We start from the raw sequence: 18,692 nt of genomic DNA, 5'->3' as shown, positions 1-18,692 counted from the left end.
TAAAAAATACTTGCTATTGTCATAAAAACAGTAGAATATCCAAACAATAACTCGATAGTCTTGTTCGATACTTTCTTGGATGCAATTGACATGTTTATTAATTTGGATTAAAGAATTTAGAGGTTATCAAAGACGTAAATTTAGAGATAAACATTGGTTCGTAATCACATGAACTATTCCTGGAAATCGAATCCAATTTCACACATCAAACAACAACCATTTAGGGTCATTTAGGGACAATTCGACACGTTAAGAAACAAGTCGACAGTACTCTGAACGTTATGATAATGTTATTCTGTAAAAGCGATAATACTTGTCAGTAACCCTTGCCCTAGCTAGGAAACACAACACCTTACCCTGAAATGTAGTATTTCAAAATACAAGAATACATAAATGGACTACTGTGGATTAGTAGGTTTTGGAAATCTTTCAGGAGAAATCGACACTTCCTATGAGAGATGTCGATACTAGATAAACAATGAAATCCTTCACATCTTTGGAGCACAAGAAACATAAAACGCAATGAAATACTAGCCCTAAGGTTGTTACTATCTACGTATGCCTTATTTGCAAACTTTGCTGCGATTCATTACAACCTGACTTGAAGTACAAGAGGAACACTGAAACAATGTAAGCTCGTTAAAAACGAACTTTGTTTTACACCTGTTTCCAATATATTGCTTTTAGTATTTGCTACCCATAGTAATCAATAATCGAAAATCACAATTTAACACAATCATGTTCCGAATCCATGTGCAAAGAATCCAACAGGGGTTGATTTCTTCTGAACTGAAACTGACTTTCTCATAGTCTTCTTTCACAACATTTGTCCACGGTTCCTACGAACAAAGTTCCCACAAGATAAGTTGATATTATTTTCCAAATTGCGGAAGAAAGAAATATTAAGGATTGACAATTTTGAGTACTGTGTCGTGAGAGACAACATTTCTATACCAGCATTAGAGGCTTTCTTTAATACATCAGGATCTTTGACACGTGTACTGTGCTAATCTAAAACCAAAGATACTTTACTATTAGGTTTATACCGGACTAAATGACTCAGAAGCTGAGAAAGTGTGTTTGTTATGTAACGGAAACCTATGATGTATACACTAAGATGAACCAGACGGTAGTCGTTTTGTCTGATGACTTTCCTTATAACAAAGGAACTACATGTTGAAATCTCCCTACAATCACTGTTGATTTATCCCCTAAATGCATTGATCAACCAAAGCTGGCACGAGTTGTCACTGTAACAAGCAATGTGTGGTCAGCCTGACACACATGCATACAGAGGGTATACTCTTATCATAATACCAATCCTTTGCCTTCTTTCATCAATATATATTACTGCTATACCTTATTTTTTACTTACTGAAGCTTATAACGTATATTTTTTTGTTAAAGCTTTATATACCTATTTTAGAGGCTTCTGCTTCCATTGGAACATGGAAAATTAACTTCTCTGCATATGCAACTTGTCACTGAGAACCGACACTAACTTTCCACAGAGTGAATGTTTCTTCTCGCGTGCATGTGTGATCACTAGCTTTGCCAGACCTTAAGGCCCGTTACACAGTCAAGCGGAGCTCCGCGCTCTGTCTTCCGCCCTCCGCACTACGCGTGTGTGCTTACACAGTCATCCGTAGCTACGCGCTACGCGTCACGTGATTATATACAGGATTCTTCTCAGTCAGTGTTGTGAGTCAACATGAAAAGTTCCAAACGACAATAGTGGCATCTTAATATTTCTGTAAGAAGAGAAAACGAAAAACACAGAAAAATAAATGTCTCAAGATTCATCCCTTAGTTTCTCAAAGAAGTCTGAAAGGAGCTTTTGTGTATAGATTTGCGAGAAGACGAGAAGAAGTACTTCAATAATATCCGTACGTCAATTCAGTCGTTCGATGACCTAATTGAAAAAATTCCATCGGAATTATAAAAATGCAGTTTAAATAGGATCCATATGCACGCTCTTAAAATACAGCACTTTTCTTTAAAGAAAAGAAACTGTTTTTTCAAGAAAAAGCAGTGTTAAAAAACTTAACAGATACTGTTTTTTAACGAATGTTTGTACATTTGGTTAGAACTTCACATTAATTCACTTTTCATCCAATCAACTATTTAAAATAGCGATAAATTATTTGCCTCAATTTATCTTTTTTTATTGTCCATACCTTCATTTCTACAAAAAAATCTTTTACATATCTCGTTCCATGCCTGTTCACGAATGTCACGCTTTTTGTATTCCTCACAAGAGAGATCCCATTAACATGGTGTTAATTTAACCTTCGTGATAATTGAAACTGAAACTGAAATTTGAAATTTGTTGAAAGAAAGACGAAAAATTACAATAGTCACGTACTGTTAACAATGGTACATTAGAGGCACCACATGTACAGTTCCAATTAAGCAAAGGCATTAATTGGAAGTTCCAATTAAAAGAAGACATTATAGCTAAATTAAAAATAACACTAAAAAATACGAAAATAGTATTATAGAACAGTATAAAATATTATCTAGCAACTCACTATCAAAAATAAGAAAATAAATCTGAATCAATTTTCATTTTGCTTTGGCTACCATGCACGTTTCTTTTTAAGTTTTAAAGAGAAGTGGCTGCTCGCGCGCGGAGTTCTGCTTGACTATGTAAGCACCCATTTGCTCAATGGCCCTATCTGCCTCGCGGAGCGCGGATAGGGCCACGCGGAGGCTGCTCCGCGCGCGGAGGCCTCCGCGTGACTATGTATGCACCCATAAGAATCAATAGAACAATCTTGCCACGCGGGACTCCGCGCGCGGAGCTCCGCGTGACCGTGTAACGGGCCTAAAAGTGTCGAGATCTCCCTAAATGACCCTATCGTTTATACTCAAGGGAGACCTGATGCTACTCTCTGACGCAATCACATACCAGGATCACTTCCGCATAATGCACAAACAACATACTCAAGTAAATTTTCTTTGGAAAGTCAACAAGACCATAAAACAATGAATCTCGACAAACAAACAATCAAATCCGAAAAACAAACAACATATTCGTTCCAAGAGTAAACTACAATTTGTTAATTTTTAAAGAAAACTGACAAATCATAGTTGTAAGCTTCTAAATGCGATATGTATGTGTTTATGATCAAAATCGCCTGAATCATTTCAAACGAAAATTTTCGACCACAAAAATCTCACTCAACGAGTGCCTTTGTTGCATTTTATTTGTTTACTTATTATTTATTTGTGAATAACACAACAGTTAAGGCCCAGTTACAGTGTTAGTGTATTACAAAATATATTGACAATTATTTTCTTGAACATATTTTAGTTCATATTATAGATATCAATTTCTTTGTGTTCGATACATAATTTGTCATAAGAAGAGCATATTCTCCAGTTTGGTGACTTCAATAGTTCTTGGTCCTTTCTTTCTTACGATAGACCAAGGTCAGAGTTCTCAATACGAGTTTCAATTGTCGGGACATGAAAATTTAGTGTCGATATCAGATCCGTACGACTGTATCAGATCGTTTTGTATTATTTTACGGAGAAAAATCATATCTATCACATTTCGCCTTTGTTCAAGTATAGGGATACAGAAATTATCTGTTAATGTAAGATAGATAGTTTTCGTAAGATGGATAGATTCTAGTTCTTTTCATGCCAAGTATTTGATAAATTTGGATTGGACTTTTTCCAGTTGGTATCAGTATTTTGTTGCGATGGATTCCAGATCACAGCAACACATTCCAGTTTTGATCGGACATTAAGAGTAATACAAAGTATCCGTAAAGTTGCGCAACCCAAACTTTGATTGCGTATATCTTTTGATCTAAAAATGATAAAGACCTCAGATTTGAAACAAATGTAAGCATATTCTTTGTAGATATTTTCTAGATCATGCTCAATGCTGGATCATGATATCGCAAATTCTTGCATAAAAATTCATGTTATCAATTATGTGCAAATTCTCATTGCTTATCGTTAATTAACCTAAAAACACACCTATTGCAGTAATTTTACGACCACAGTGTTGCCAGAGGCCGCACTTCTGTCAAAAAACACCCATTTTACGGACTTGCACAAAATAACCTTTTTATATGGCAACACTACATCAATCTTGTCACATTTTCGCACCAATGGATAAATGTTGACGCATACTGTACATATACACAGGAAATCAGTTTTCTGCATCTGAATATTGATTTTCTTCGTTTTGCACCTTTTTTTATTTTACACTTACGGTAATTTCTTTCGTTATTAAACAAAATCGTTACAAATTCTAGCATTGGTCATAATCTCGAAAATATCTACAAAAGAATATGCTTACATTTGTTTCAAATGTCAGGTCTTTATCATTCTTAGATCAGAAGATATACACAATCAAACTTTGGGTTGCGCAATTTTATGAACACAATCTACATATTTGTTAGTGTGGTAATATTGTCAAACTTTTTTCCAGTCCCAATTATCTTGAGAGTTATTTTAACTATGTTCACGACATGCTTATTAAGTGTTAGTTCCGTAACTCCAAGATCATTAACTAAATTTAATCTGTTTAATAAGATCGGGTTAATTGAATAAACTCTACTTGATTTTTGTTTCAAGTAAACGATAGTAATGGAACAGATTTATTTATGTTTATACTAAGTTTAGTAAGAGATCACCAGTTAGGAATATTTTCTAAGTTATGTTGTAAATTGAGACAGTCATGGATGGCCTTTCTCAATAGAAATGATTTATGCTATGTTGTAGACATCTTAATAAAATAGGGCCTAGATTGCTCAGTGGTAGAGCGTTCACCTCTGGTGCATGGGGATCCTTGGTTCTATTCCAGCTCGCGCCAAGTGAACTTTGTGATGGACAGGGGCGTGCCGTGGAAAATCATCGCTCGGGGCTAGAGTATACGACGGTGCCCCCATACATATATTCCAAGCGATGTTTCCTATCTTTTTCCTTTTTTCTCCCGAATTTTTCGCCCGCCTTACTTCGGCGCCCGGGGCCGTCGCCCCGTTTGCCCCTCCCCACGACACGGACCTGGTGATGGACAAACACCTTGTGCGTGGGTTTACTCGGGGTTCTCCCGTTTCCTCCTACTTTATTCATTCCACCATTTCATTCACTTCTCATCATCACCGTCTCCTTTAGTCTAGCCGGCATAACTGTGGGACGTAAAACTCAAAGATTTCATTTTTCATCTTATAAAATATTTATTTACGAAACATATCAACAAAATCACTCGAACTATTTGTGTGTCCCGGAAAAACCTAATCTCCCAGAATATTACAAAAGTTATCGTAGCTTAGAAAGACATATATATACCCATTTTTTGTGAACATGTAATGGAAAAGCAGAAGAAGAGATCACTATGAACTGTTGAAACTTGACACAAAGCTTCATTATGCTACTGAAAAAATAAATCTTGCCATGAGTACTACACTGAAATGAACTAAATTTCATACCATAAATGATTATAAATTTTGTATGATATTGAACAAAAGACGCTAAATCTTGCTTGAAATAATTTGAATTGGCAACCCTGATAAATCAATTTGATTACAGTGATGGAAGGGAAAGAATCTTGCAAACAATAGGTGAAGACTCAATTAGTTCTGTTGGCAGTTGAAATATTGTAGCCGACGACAGTGAAGTGTATATTAAGTATTGATCTCTGTCTTGTCGTACAAAGAAATACAGAAATTCTGAAAATGAAATTTTTCTTCTTCTTGGTAGAATTTTTTTTTATCTTATCCGATATAATTAACGATGTTGCATACATGCGCCATCTTTTTTTTAGCCTATTAATTTAAATGGGGAAATATTATTTTCCTTTCAAATTAGAATTTCAATGGTTTGATTATTTCGATTAATATTTAACTTTCCTTTTCAATACGGAGACTGTATGAGACGAGTACTTACAGCTTAACGTGTGATCTGAACCACATGAATTCCGGCGGGAATCAAATCCGAGCCAAAAATGCGTACACTAAGCACCCTACGAAGAAGTTCCCTTTGCTTCGTGAAAATGAAATTAAGTCTAATATTAATAAAATATAATTAGGGTTGCTATCTTTTGGAAAGCCTAAAGCGGGCCACACTTTATCCAACAAGTGCAGATACCCAATTCCTCATTACTCAAATGTGTACATGGGACAATTTGTTAGGAACAGAGGAAAATACATATCCATGAATGAAAAATGTGAACCAAAGTCACACGATAAAGAAAAATCGTGACGCCAACTTGTTGGCGGTTAGTTGAACAGAAATTATGAATCATCGAACCGGTACAAAGAAAGAATAACATCAACGGTTAACTGAACAGAAATTATGAACCATCGAACCGGTACAAACAAAGAATAACATCAACGGTTGGTTGAACAGAAATTATGAACCATCGAACTGGTACAAACAAAGAATAACATCAACGGTTAGTTGAACAGAAATTATGAACCCGATACCCGATTCCTCATTACTGAAATGTGTACATGGGACAATTTGTTAGGAACAATTGAAATACATATCCATGAATGAAAAATGTGAACCAAAGTCACAGGAAAAAGAAAACTCGTGAAGCCAACTTGTTGGCGGTTAGTTGAACAGAAATTATGAATCATCGAACCGGTACAAACAAAGAATAACATCGACGGTTAATTGAACAGAAATTATGAACCACCAAACTGGTACAAACAAAGAATAGGATCAACAGTTAGTTGAACACAAATTATGGACCATCGAACTGGTACAAACTAGGAATAATATCGACGGTTAATTGAACAGAAATTATGAACCATCGGACCGGTACAAACAAAGAATAACATCAACCGTTGGTTGAACAGAAATTATGAACCATCGAACAGGTAGAAACAAAGAATAACATCAACGGTTAGTTGAACAGAAATTATGAACCCGATACCCGATTCCTCATTTTTCAAATGTGTACATGAGACAATTTGTTAGGAACAATAGAGAGAAATACATATTCATGAATGAAAAATGTAAACCAAAGTCACACGAAAAAGAAAAATCGTGACCTCAACTTGTTGGCGGTTAGTTGAACAGAAATTATGAAGCATCGAACTGGTACAAACAAAGAATAACATTAACGGTTAGTTGAACAGAAATTATGAACCATCGGACCGGTACAAAGAATAACATCAACGGTTAGTTTAACAGAAATTTAGAACCATCGAACCGGTACAAACAAAGAATGACATCGACGGTTAGTTGAACAGAAATTATGAACCATCGAACTTTCACAAACAAAGAATAACATCGACGGTTAGTTGAACAGAAATTATGAACCATCGAACCGGTACAAACAAAGAATAACATCGACGGTTAGTTGAACAGAAATCATGAACCATCAAACTGGTACAAACAAAGAATAACATCGACGAGACTAAATCTCTCGGCGAGGGAATCCTCTATTGGATTTGTGACATTATTTGAAATTCAGGTCTCGTTTAGATTGCAGTAGGGCAATATCGTAGACACCTCCACCTGAGATAATCATGGAGAATACTTTATTTGGATTGTAACCGATATTGTGCATATTAGGGTGAAGATAGTAGATATACAACACCCAGGTTCAATACTCGGCGGGAGCTCATGTGATTCGGATGCCACGTTCAGCTGTAGGTCCACGTCCCATATAGCCTTGCTCCTGAAAGAGGTGCTGAACTTAAAATCGAATCAAATCGGTATACAACATATCGTTGATTCGAGCCTCGTATAGCTACAATGATTTCGCTATATTGAGTAAAAAAAAAATATTTGAGAGAGAACTCATTCTAAGCATGGTAATGAGTTATAATTGATTTTTGTTTGAATCAAAATAAATATTATTTTAGTCCCGTATTAGCTTATACAGTCATTTCAATCATTACATGAACTCAAATTTATTAACATAATTGAAACAACTCTTATTTATTAAGATTCTCAATCCTTTCAACATCTCTTTTACCTTGGCCATACATCTTGAGTGAGGTTTTATCTAGATTTTCCTCGTTCACACTAGGAAAACGCTGGGATAGTACCTAACATTAAAGTCCCAGACCACTTCCTTCCTTTTCCGGATAGTGTGTTCGCCGTGGGATGTCATTCCTCATACGTAACGGGTTTAAAGCAATAGATACAGTATATCGATAATGCCCAGAATCAAGTATACATAAATACTTAATACGAGGGGAATCCAGACAGTAAGTTGCGATGGACTGTAAAAGGAAAGGCAAACACCGGACGAAAATTATTTTATTATGTGGAGTTAGTTATATATAACCTATTCAACATATGAACCATACTTGTTAAGCAGTTGCAACGTGAAACCAGGTTTCACAGGTCTGTGTCAAGAATTCTGCTGGCAAGGACTGGAAGCAGGATATTACAACTATTTGCAACTCAGCTGCACTGTCGAAACGTTCGGCCAGGAATCGTTTCAGCTGAAGGTACAGATGGCATTCGCTGCTAGCGAGGTCTAGGCTGTAGGGGGGATGGTCAAAGATACTGCAAGCAGCCGTGGTCAGCAACTGTCGGTGAATTTTAGCACAGGGAAATGGCATTACCGCGTGTACCTCATACTGGGCGGGAGTCGATTTATACAGGACTGATCGTCTGAAGACCCGCCTGCGAGGAAAAAAACATTCGAGAGTGACAAGGCCCTTATCTCTTGTGTAAAACAGTGGTGTAAAAGTCATACACCTGAATTTTACCAAAGTGCATTCAAGGCATGGGAAGAACATTGGACGAAATGCGTCATAGCAAATGGAAGCTACATTGAGTGACATGGTCTGATAGCCAAAGGATCAAAATATGATCATATAAAATTTCATCACCATATTACAACTAATAACAACATTATAACCATCTGTTCAAAACTCATGTCCAAAATGATTGTCGCAATATCTATAAATGACTTCTTGTAAGCATATAATTTGATAATGATTTTGCAAGGTACTTTTAATAATGATAATATGTGTATAATCGGGAAACTTATATTTGTGGTAAATTTCATAGGAAAAGTATTATAATTACGAAAATTAGAATAAGTAAAACAAAATGTTGCTAAATGGATAAGGAAGTTTTATTTTCTTTTTATTGTTCTTATTTACTGCTCTTTTTTACATGAAATTTGCCACATACTTGTCTTTGCCGATTATGCACACACTAACATTATAAGAAATACCGGACGAATTCGTTATCAAATTATATTCCTACAAGAACATATTTATAGATATGCGATAATAATTTTGATCATGAGTGTACATGGTTTTGAAGGTAAATCCTCAGCTGTAGTTCGTACTATCCCAGTTTATGGAAACAAGCAAGATTTCATATAATATGTACTTTTTTTTTATCGGAAAATACACTCCTGGTACCTTACCAATTATTTCTTGTCAGTAGTGTTGTATTCCTAGGTACAGATCCACTCTAGGAAGACAACCATTATCAGTATAAATACAGCCTCTGGACATATGGCATATAAACGACAACACAAGAAACGTCAACTAACTTGTGTTAGGTGGCCGCTAAAAGGCATGAATTATATCTAATTCGCGTAAAGGTAGGGTGTGACCCCGCGCGGGAGCGTACCTATAAGGAGCAGGGCACGTTAGCGACGATGGGTGTGCGAGAGGCACTACATTACTATTCTTTTACTGTCGTACAGCTTTAGGATGCTTCTATGGTTATGGATCATGACTTAACACACTGGCTAGACAATTAATCCCATTTTATTATGGCTTCATTATGGACTATTACATGCTTATAAGTGTACACTTTGAATTAGGCTTCTTAACATTATTAGCGATGTCAAAGGTAAGATCTTCATTGGTTATATATTCCTTTCTTGAAACATCAGATATTCCATAAACTGGGATAGGATCCTGTAGTTTTCGAATAAATCGATTTTTTAAAACAAACGTTGATTCTATAAAGAACCGCGCAACCAGTTAAAGTTAAACTTTTGTTAAATATATGGTAATTAAACTAGTAAGCCACCACTATATGGTATGATTAATAAGATATTATTACATAAAATTACCGTTAACTTTAATTTTTTTTTAACTGACATCAATTGACATAGAGATTAAAGTAATGTTTATAGGTATTCTGGTAGCATATATTTTAATCATGCTTGACTCTAGCCATAGGAGCTAAATACACGATTCTTATTGGTTGGAGTTATCCGTTTCTTGCCAGGTAGTATATATAACACAAAGCAAATGCCAGACGCTGTTGGCCCTCGTAGCCGAGCATGCTAGCGAGCGGGCTAGTAATGAAAATCGGTTTGGACGTGGGTTCAAACCCGGAGCAAGGAAATTGTTTTAATTATAAATTTTCATAACACATTTATCATTAAAATAAAATGAAAATAATACTCAGTTGCCCTTGTATGTAATATATAATGCATAAATTGTGCTTTTTCCACCATTTACAGAGATATTTCGGAAGGCTCTTATAAACAATGACGTTATAAAGCAACAGGAGAGTAAGAAGTGGGTTGGGAGATGAAGAAGGGGAGGTGCCGGAGGTACCAGGAGGGGGAAGACTGCACACACAATTTTATTGATAAAAAAAGTTATTTACTTGGGACATTCCATGTCAATTCAACAAGTCATCAGACTTGACCATCTCAGATTTTTGTAAAAATTGGTGCACAGCTTTATTACAGTGAGAGATGAAAAAAAAACAAGTATTAGCTCTCTCCTCCTGAAAGTGTCCCCATACAGGGTGTTAAAAAATTTCAAAACTGGCATTTTTCAGTTACAGTGATTACTAAAAAATGCCATAAAATGGTTAGTATGTGCTCTAGAGACATAAAACAAACACCATTGGAAAGACTAAAAATTGCTCTATAAGTTGTATTATATTGAAAAAACCTGTACAATAAAAAATAACACCTCAAAAATTCAAATTAAATTTTGAATTTCGCGAAGAAATGTCCCTCGGAATTTGTTCAAAATTGTCCAGACTGTAGTCTCGTATGTGTATTAAAACATCACAAAGTTGCATTGTGGGCTCTGTAGCGCCCCAGAGGGCCCTAATCCCTGGAAAGCCACAGCTAAGTTTAACGCCCAGTGCCGGAGCACCGAATTAATAGTTATACGAAAGGGGTCGCCACCTGTGAACCGCTGAGAACACAGGAATGAAGTAAAACATAACACACAAAAGCAAGTACAGGATAAACCTGCAACAGAGAAATCCTAAGAATGCAAAAATAAAAAAATACAACGGTAAACGAATCCAACCTAAGCGAGACTGCCACCTGTACACTCTACGAGTGCACAGAGAACAGCCCTTTTCTTGTGTCATGATTTCCTTACCTGATAGTAAACCAAAAACTTAATCACCAAAGATACACCCGTGAGGTTTGGTTTCTCTAAATATAAAGAGCGGGATTATATGGGTTGTAACATTTATTTAACTATATATGTTTCCACAAGTAAAATTATTCAATAAGTATTATGCACGTAGAAATGGAATAATGTTATTTTCTTACATTGAGACTAGAATCAAATAAAAATAAAGTTCTTATGACTTTTGAGCTTGTGCAGTTATGCAACAAAACAGGCTTATACTGTGTATTGAGAAAGTTAAACATGCTGCATGGATAAACGAATATACAGAGGATACACACACAAAATAATAGAACATTATGCTGATCAGTTTACCATGACCTTAGTACATACTTAAACAAAATAGCTCGAGCAATCTAACCTTGAGAACCACGACTAGTCGGGTGGACATAGGATTGGATAGGACATTGTTATAATTGAACATTATACATGACTGACTTAGTGCTAAAAGACAAATTAACCCTTTTAAAAGAAACATCATATCATATTAATGTTACACGTAGTAAACGTAGGGTTCAATAAGGTGGACAAATTGCCAAGTATAGCTATAATTGACAGTGTGACACACTATAATAATGGACATTGTGACATACTATAAGATAGACCCATGTAATCAATCTACTGTAGACCAAGAATGCGGCTGGGATACCTTTGGACATAGATTGAGAAGAAAGAACTGGAGAGAGAACAACATGACTTCCGCAAAGAATTGAATTAGCTGTAAAATAGCTAGTATAACCCAAGAGGACAACAGAATGGACCAACTTATGCTAAGTGGCCAAACAAACTTCAAATGGCTAAGATACGTTCGTGGCTTAGCAGTAATGATCTCAAATGACAACTATTAACCACTAATGTTTATAATACCACTAAGACTCCTGTGAGTTAAGAATAATTATCTGCAAAGACAATATTTAAATGATGTACGTGCAAATCCACAAATGGGTGCAATACGTACTCGAAACGAAAATAAATCATTAGAAATATCGACGAATTCTGCACAAGGCAGAGAAACTGGCCAGCTGCGAGGGCAGGCGCATATCCTTTGGGTACTTACCCTACTTGCAGACATTGAATAGATATATTTCACTCTTATTTTCTTAGATGCACTTGCTACACAAATGAGCAACACTTTAGGAGAGGAGAATAATTGCACGAGACACACGAACTAATACATCACTCGCATACATAATATAATGATCTTGGACAAATTAACACTTTCAGCCCCAACCCTATTTGAGTAAATTTCATCCCGGGACCAGACTACAGTTTGCTATGAACACTGTCAGCCAATGTGTATCTATTTGATACACGTGGTCCATCAGTAAACCCTTACTGTGTATCAAAAAGATACACATGGGGCTGAAAGTGTTAACGAATCACTATTACGACGTTGATCCTCTTGACTACCCATAACTGGAATCAATTTGTAGGAAGATGTCCTCATTGTAAATAACCTTCTCCGGGCAGGGAGAAACCGTTGACACATCCACTTCCTGGACAGTATTGGGCAATTCGGATGATATGGTGGCTGCACACTGGTTTAATGTGATCCACATGCGTAACGTATGTAGTAAGTACAAGACATTGGGTCATCAAAACAAAAATCAAGGCTGGCTGATTTAACTAACACATTGAAGAAACGCCAGAGAAAACGTGTCCAAGTAAATTCAATGGCAAGGAACTATATACATCCAAGGCACAAAGCCATATCTCACTTAAATAACATCTTGCTTCATCTTCGCTTTTACACTACGTAAATGGATTAAATTGTTTAGATTGATTATACGGTTACATAATCATAAGCCGCTGTGAGATGAATTCATGGTTTTCATGATGGTATGAAGAGAATATATCAATACTGACTGGTCACTAGACATGTTGCGTTGGCTGCTTCCTAAAGACACATTCACAAAATTAGCTTGTCCCTGTTGCATTGACAATAAGATCCGTGGGCTTCCATAGTTGAGAACAGAATTGATGTAGGCTAATAGTGAAGGCAGATAAAATAACTAACCATTGTGTTACTTAGTTGACGACGTGGATGGGTTGGGGGCCGCTGACAGGAGCTTAACTATGCATAATGAGACTTAATTTATGCTGCAAACTAAGTTTATATGCCACTACCGACATAATGACAAATTCACTCCACAGATAGCACACCAGATGAGAGAATATGCTTCTACGAAGCCACTGTACCAAACATGACAAATTTCCACACCATGTCAACTCACGTGGTGGAATAAAAGAAGGCCTACGTCCCAACACCATTCAAATACTGCTTCAATTTATGTTGATCACAAAGGCTAACTAGCGTAAAATGTTCTATGTAACACAACGTGAGTTAAACCCACTTCTTAAATGCAGATGAGCCTTATAAACGAAGATATAGCAAAATAAGTTGACCATGGAGTATCACTACATCCTCTTATTCCTCCATGTTCTGGCGGGGTACCCAGAATTCTTTCCGCGCGACCGCGAGCATGATGTTTCTACAGGGTTGCAAACTACAATTATATTACAAGAGGTGTCTTGTAAATTACACTAGTATTACAATTCTAGTCAGATTATATAGGGGCGTTACAGCTCTCAATGGGATCCAATTCAAAATTAAACACAAACCAAACATTGCAAGATATTGACCATGTGAATATTTGGGTTCAGATCGATAACCACTTGCCTGTTGCTATTTACCTGCAGCATCAAAGGAATTTATATTCAACTTTATTTGTTTCTTGATGTATTCATTTGAATTTAGACAATTATCCACCTTTCGAGTTATTTAGGGAGGTATTACGTTTCCGAATATTACTCAATAGAAGTCATTCAGTATGGATGTTTCTAAATTTATATTGGATACGTTGATACATGTTATTTTCATGCCATTGTTTCAGAATTGCTGTTACAAATATGTGGAAGTGCATCATTGCAATAGGAAAAAAATTATTGACTAATCGTTGGTGCTGAAAGTGTGAGAAGTGATTGTGAACAGTGCCACTGTGTTTCATAACATATTTGATACAAATATTGTCAAAAGGAGGAAAATATATCCCTCCCTATAATAATAAGTTCTGTAACAGCAATCCTGAAACAAAGGAATGAAAATAACATGTATCAATGTAGCCAATATGAATTTAGAAACGTCTATACTGACTAACAAGAATAATGACCTCTATCGAGTAATGTTCGGATACGTAACACCTCCCTAAATAACTCGAAAGGTGGATAATTGTCTAAATTCAAATGAATACATCAAGAAACAAATGAAGCTGAATATAAATTCCTTTGATGCTGCAGGTAAATAGCTATAGGCAAATAATTATCGATCTGAACCCAAATATTCCCATGGTCAATATCTTGCAATGTTGGTTTATGTTTAATTTTGAATCAGATTCCATTGAGTGCCCAGAATGCAACTTTGTGGTGTTTTAGTACACATACGAAACTACAGTCTGGACATTTTTATTAAATTCATAGGGACATTTCTTTGCGAAATTCAAAATTTAAATTTAAATTTGAATTTTTGAGGTGTTTTTTATTGTACAGGTTTTTCAATATAATACAACTTATAGAGCGACTTTTAAGCTTTCCAACGGTGTTTGTTTCATGTCTCTAGTGCACATATTAACCATTTTATAACAATTTTTAATAATCACTGTAACTGAAAAAATGCCCTTTTTTGAAAATTTTGAACACCTTGACACTTTCAGGAGGAGAGGGGTAATATTTGTTTATCTCTCACTGTAATAAAGCTGTGCATTAATTTTTACAAGAATCTGAGATTGTCAGGTCAGATTTTTTTCATTTTATTGGTTGATTTCACATGGAATGTCCCACTTACGTTACGAAACAGCTCAGAGAGCGTCAGCAAGCGAAAGGGATTAGAATGGCTCGTTTTGTTCCACCTTGACCCCATGATAATACGTCATACTTGGATGGTGCAACTTCTATGTAAATATAACTCCACAGGTTTCCTTGTGACTAACTTTTAAAACACTTGGCTAGGGTAGCGCGTGAAAAAAATATGCATCCTGGTCAAGGATGTTATAAATAGAGGATTTGCCCATATGTATTTTCATCCTATTAAATCGGTGAAGCCAAAATCAACCGAGCATCGGCACGTTTGATTGGCTACTCTCGTTTCTACCATCGTCTGATTGGCTACTTTCGTTTCCGCCATGATTGTTGGCTCAAAACATTGCGATCCTATTGGGCGGAGTGGGCAGAGTAGGGGTGGTGAAACTGTGACGTATGGCTTCAAGATTTTGTTGTAAGGGCAGATCCTCTATTTTATAAGATCCTTGATCCTGGTAGTATTTTTCTTCCGGCTCATACATTTTTATGAAGAATTTTTCACCAAATGCAAATTACTATCAGCATAGAGATTATGGTAATATATGCCACTCAAAAACGTTAACATTATTATTATTTTTACCCCCATCGTTTCCTCTCAGGGTTTTGTACGTGCTACCAGTAAATCCTGTCATAATCACAGCGACCGTTTTTCAAGAAAGTTATCTTCACTATTATCTTCAAAACATCTTTATTGGACCTAAGATATTAACGTAGCACATTTACTTATTTTTTCCCTCAAACCAAAAAATATTTTTTCTAGCCTTTCCTTCGCGCTAACTTGTTTCCCTTTATTTAATACTTATAATCTTTATTTTTCTCTTTCTTTCCCCGTATCGTTTTATTATTCTGATTTTCATATTTTTAACCTAATTTCCTTTTCGCTGTGTCCGTGATTAAAGAGAGCTGCTTGATATCAAAATAATGGAGTGATTTTTTCTCCTATTTTCACACGAAAGGATACAATATTTTCAGGGGCGGATCCAGGGGGGGGGCGATCGCCCCCAGTAGAGGAAACTTTCTTGTTTTATATATATAAATAAAACCCATCCCAAATTTGGAGCCCTTAAAAGTAGCAGTATGACAACCCACCGCCCCCCAGAAGTCGGTCCTGGATCCGCCCCTGCAATATTTAAGCTTAAATGCAGGGATAAAAGTGGATCTGCAAAGGAAGGGGGACGCATTACGTCACGCTGTTCCCCTTGCCTATCTTTGCCCAAGTGGGGAGTGTTCGAAGTGGAAAAAAACAAAGGCGGTATGTTTTATTACGATTTTGACTTGACATACCGGCTGCCTAAATGTTGAAATGTAGTGATGGTATGTTGCCTAAACGATTGCATTTCTATTTACATAATAACTGAAAACCATTAGAGAGCTTCTCTGTAGTAACGGGGGAGGAGAGTATGGAGAGACTTTGATCCCCTGCCAATAACTTTCTGAAAAAAAAATATATCCCCTTATGTTGTATTATAGAGAAATATACACGAAAATGCTCAAAAACCGAATGAGGATATTAATAATTTTCTGCGGGAAAACTCCCAATCCCCCACTCGACTGTCGGGTATTCCAAACACCCCAAGATCCGCTCCCACAGCAAACAACTCCTAAACCCGCTCATGCTCAAAACACGACATTTATATGCATTAAGGCAAGAAGACACACACATACAAACATATATAACAAAGAAACAATTCAATATGGCACATCTAAATAGAAACTAAGTGGACTTCTTTGCACACATCTCATTTTAAAAACAAAAGGCAAGAAAAAGGAAAGAAAAATTGAATTGAGTTGATTTTAAGTTTAACGTCCCTTTCAGCAGCGAGTCTATATGAGACGTGGACCTACTGATTAACGTGGAATCCGAATCACATGAGCTCCCGCCGGGAATAAAGGTAAGAAAAATGTCGATGTTGTCAACTTAGAAATTACTTCTACATAAGAAATTAAACCTTTTACGTGCAAAGCTGTTCGTCAATTACTGTGTATAAAAACGGATTTATTAAAGGTATTTAGAATCTACTTTCCAGTGACGGTATGTTTTAATCATTGGAAAACCAGAGGCGGTATGGCATACCACCGCATACCGTCTCACTTCGACCACTGAAGGGGGGGGACGGAATAGTAATTTTTTGGAAGTGAAAAAACGACGTTCTCCTGCATCCCCCCTCACTTTTACCCTCGCTTAAATATATATTTCCTCTAATTCTAGGTTTCTAGCTTTGTCCTGAAAAATATGAAGTGTTCTTATTGGTATTGAGTATTCTTATTGGCTACGATCTTCGTTTTTAAATATTTCTATGGTGATTATTTTTCTGATTTTTTTTTAAAAACTAAACTGGAATTTCAATGGTGATTTTACTAATTTCTTTCCAAATCTAGTTAAATATTCCTTGCTTTCTCAAAATGTATTTGCATTGTAAATACGAGTTACCACCTGTCCCGAAGAAGGAAAAATCAAAGTCAGCATCTATTTACTTATCCCGCAGGATTGAGAGGCACCCTGCGATCACACTGCTTTTCCCAATGAGGATTTGAAGATTGTTCTATTTTTGGAGCACATGGTGAGGATAGTGTTTGCTGGCAAACTGTCTATGTTGATTCTAGTGGTTGGATGGAGGCATTTTGAAGGATCTGGAACTGTTTCTTCTTTCTTCCGCGCCGCTCTATCTGCTGCTATTGAGAGCTCGTCATGGTGGTATACACTATTTCATTGTGAGTTAGAGTGAACTTGCATCATTCTCCTTCTAATTACTTTGTTGGAGCAAGCGTTTCGTGTGTTTTAGAGGATGCTTTACTGGTATGAGTGTGTTACAGGTGTTCTTCCTTGTTGAGTGTGCTTTGGGCCTGTGGTTAACGTTTGTGAGCGTGTATAGACCTAGATTACGAGTAAGTATTACATTTGATGTGCTATTTTGGACTTGAGTGTTGAGGCGGGTGTAGTAGTGTGTTCTTCGATGTTTCTGGGCTATGTTCAGTTCTTGAATTTTTATATCCTTTTGTTTTGGGATTTGTGTGTGGATTGGGAGGTGTATATATATCCCCTTTTGTTGAAGCCACTATATTAATGTTCTACAGCAGATGATGTGTGGAGGTTTTCTGTAGGAATAGTGTGTTTGTTCAATTTGCAGAGTGCATATGGAGTACATATTGAACCCCACTGCATGACGGTTTCGGTGGCTTCCTTGATAGCTTCCTTAATCATTGATGTGATGTTAGCTTTCGTCAATGCTGTTGTGGAGTCATCTGAAGATGGTGTTTCTTTTTACACTGGAGGAGGCTTGATTCTGGAAAGGAGCAGTTCTTCCTAGTGGTACTTTCTTGAGGTCGTTGATGATTCTTGGTAGTTCTTCAGCGTTGACGGATGCTGCCAGTTCGATGGTCATTCGAAGTACAGGTAACACAGAACTGCTTATTCAGGAGACTTACAAACGCCATCAGGTTGATACCACACCTCAAGCATTTACGTTTCTGTTTGCTTTGGTGAAATGAGTGCCC

This window comes from Thermobia domestica, chromosome 11, assembly GCF_964235325.1.
Source record: "Thermobia domestica chromosome 11, izTheDome1.hap1.1, whole genome shotgun sequence".
In the NCBI taxonomy this organism is placed as follows: domain Eukaryota; kingdom Metazoa; phylum Arthropoda; class Insecta; order Zygentoma; family Lepismatidae; genus Thermobia; species Thermobia domestica.
Note: the sequence above shows the minus strand (reverse complement) of the source record.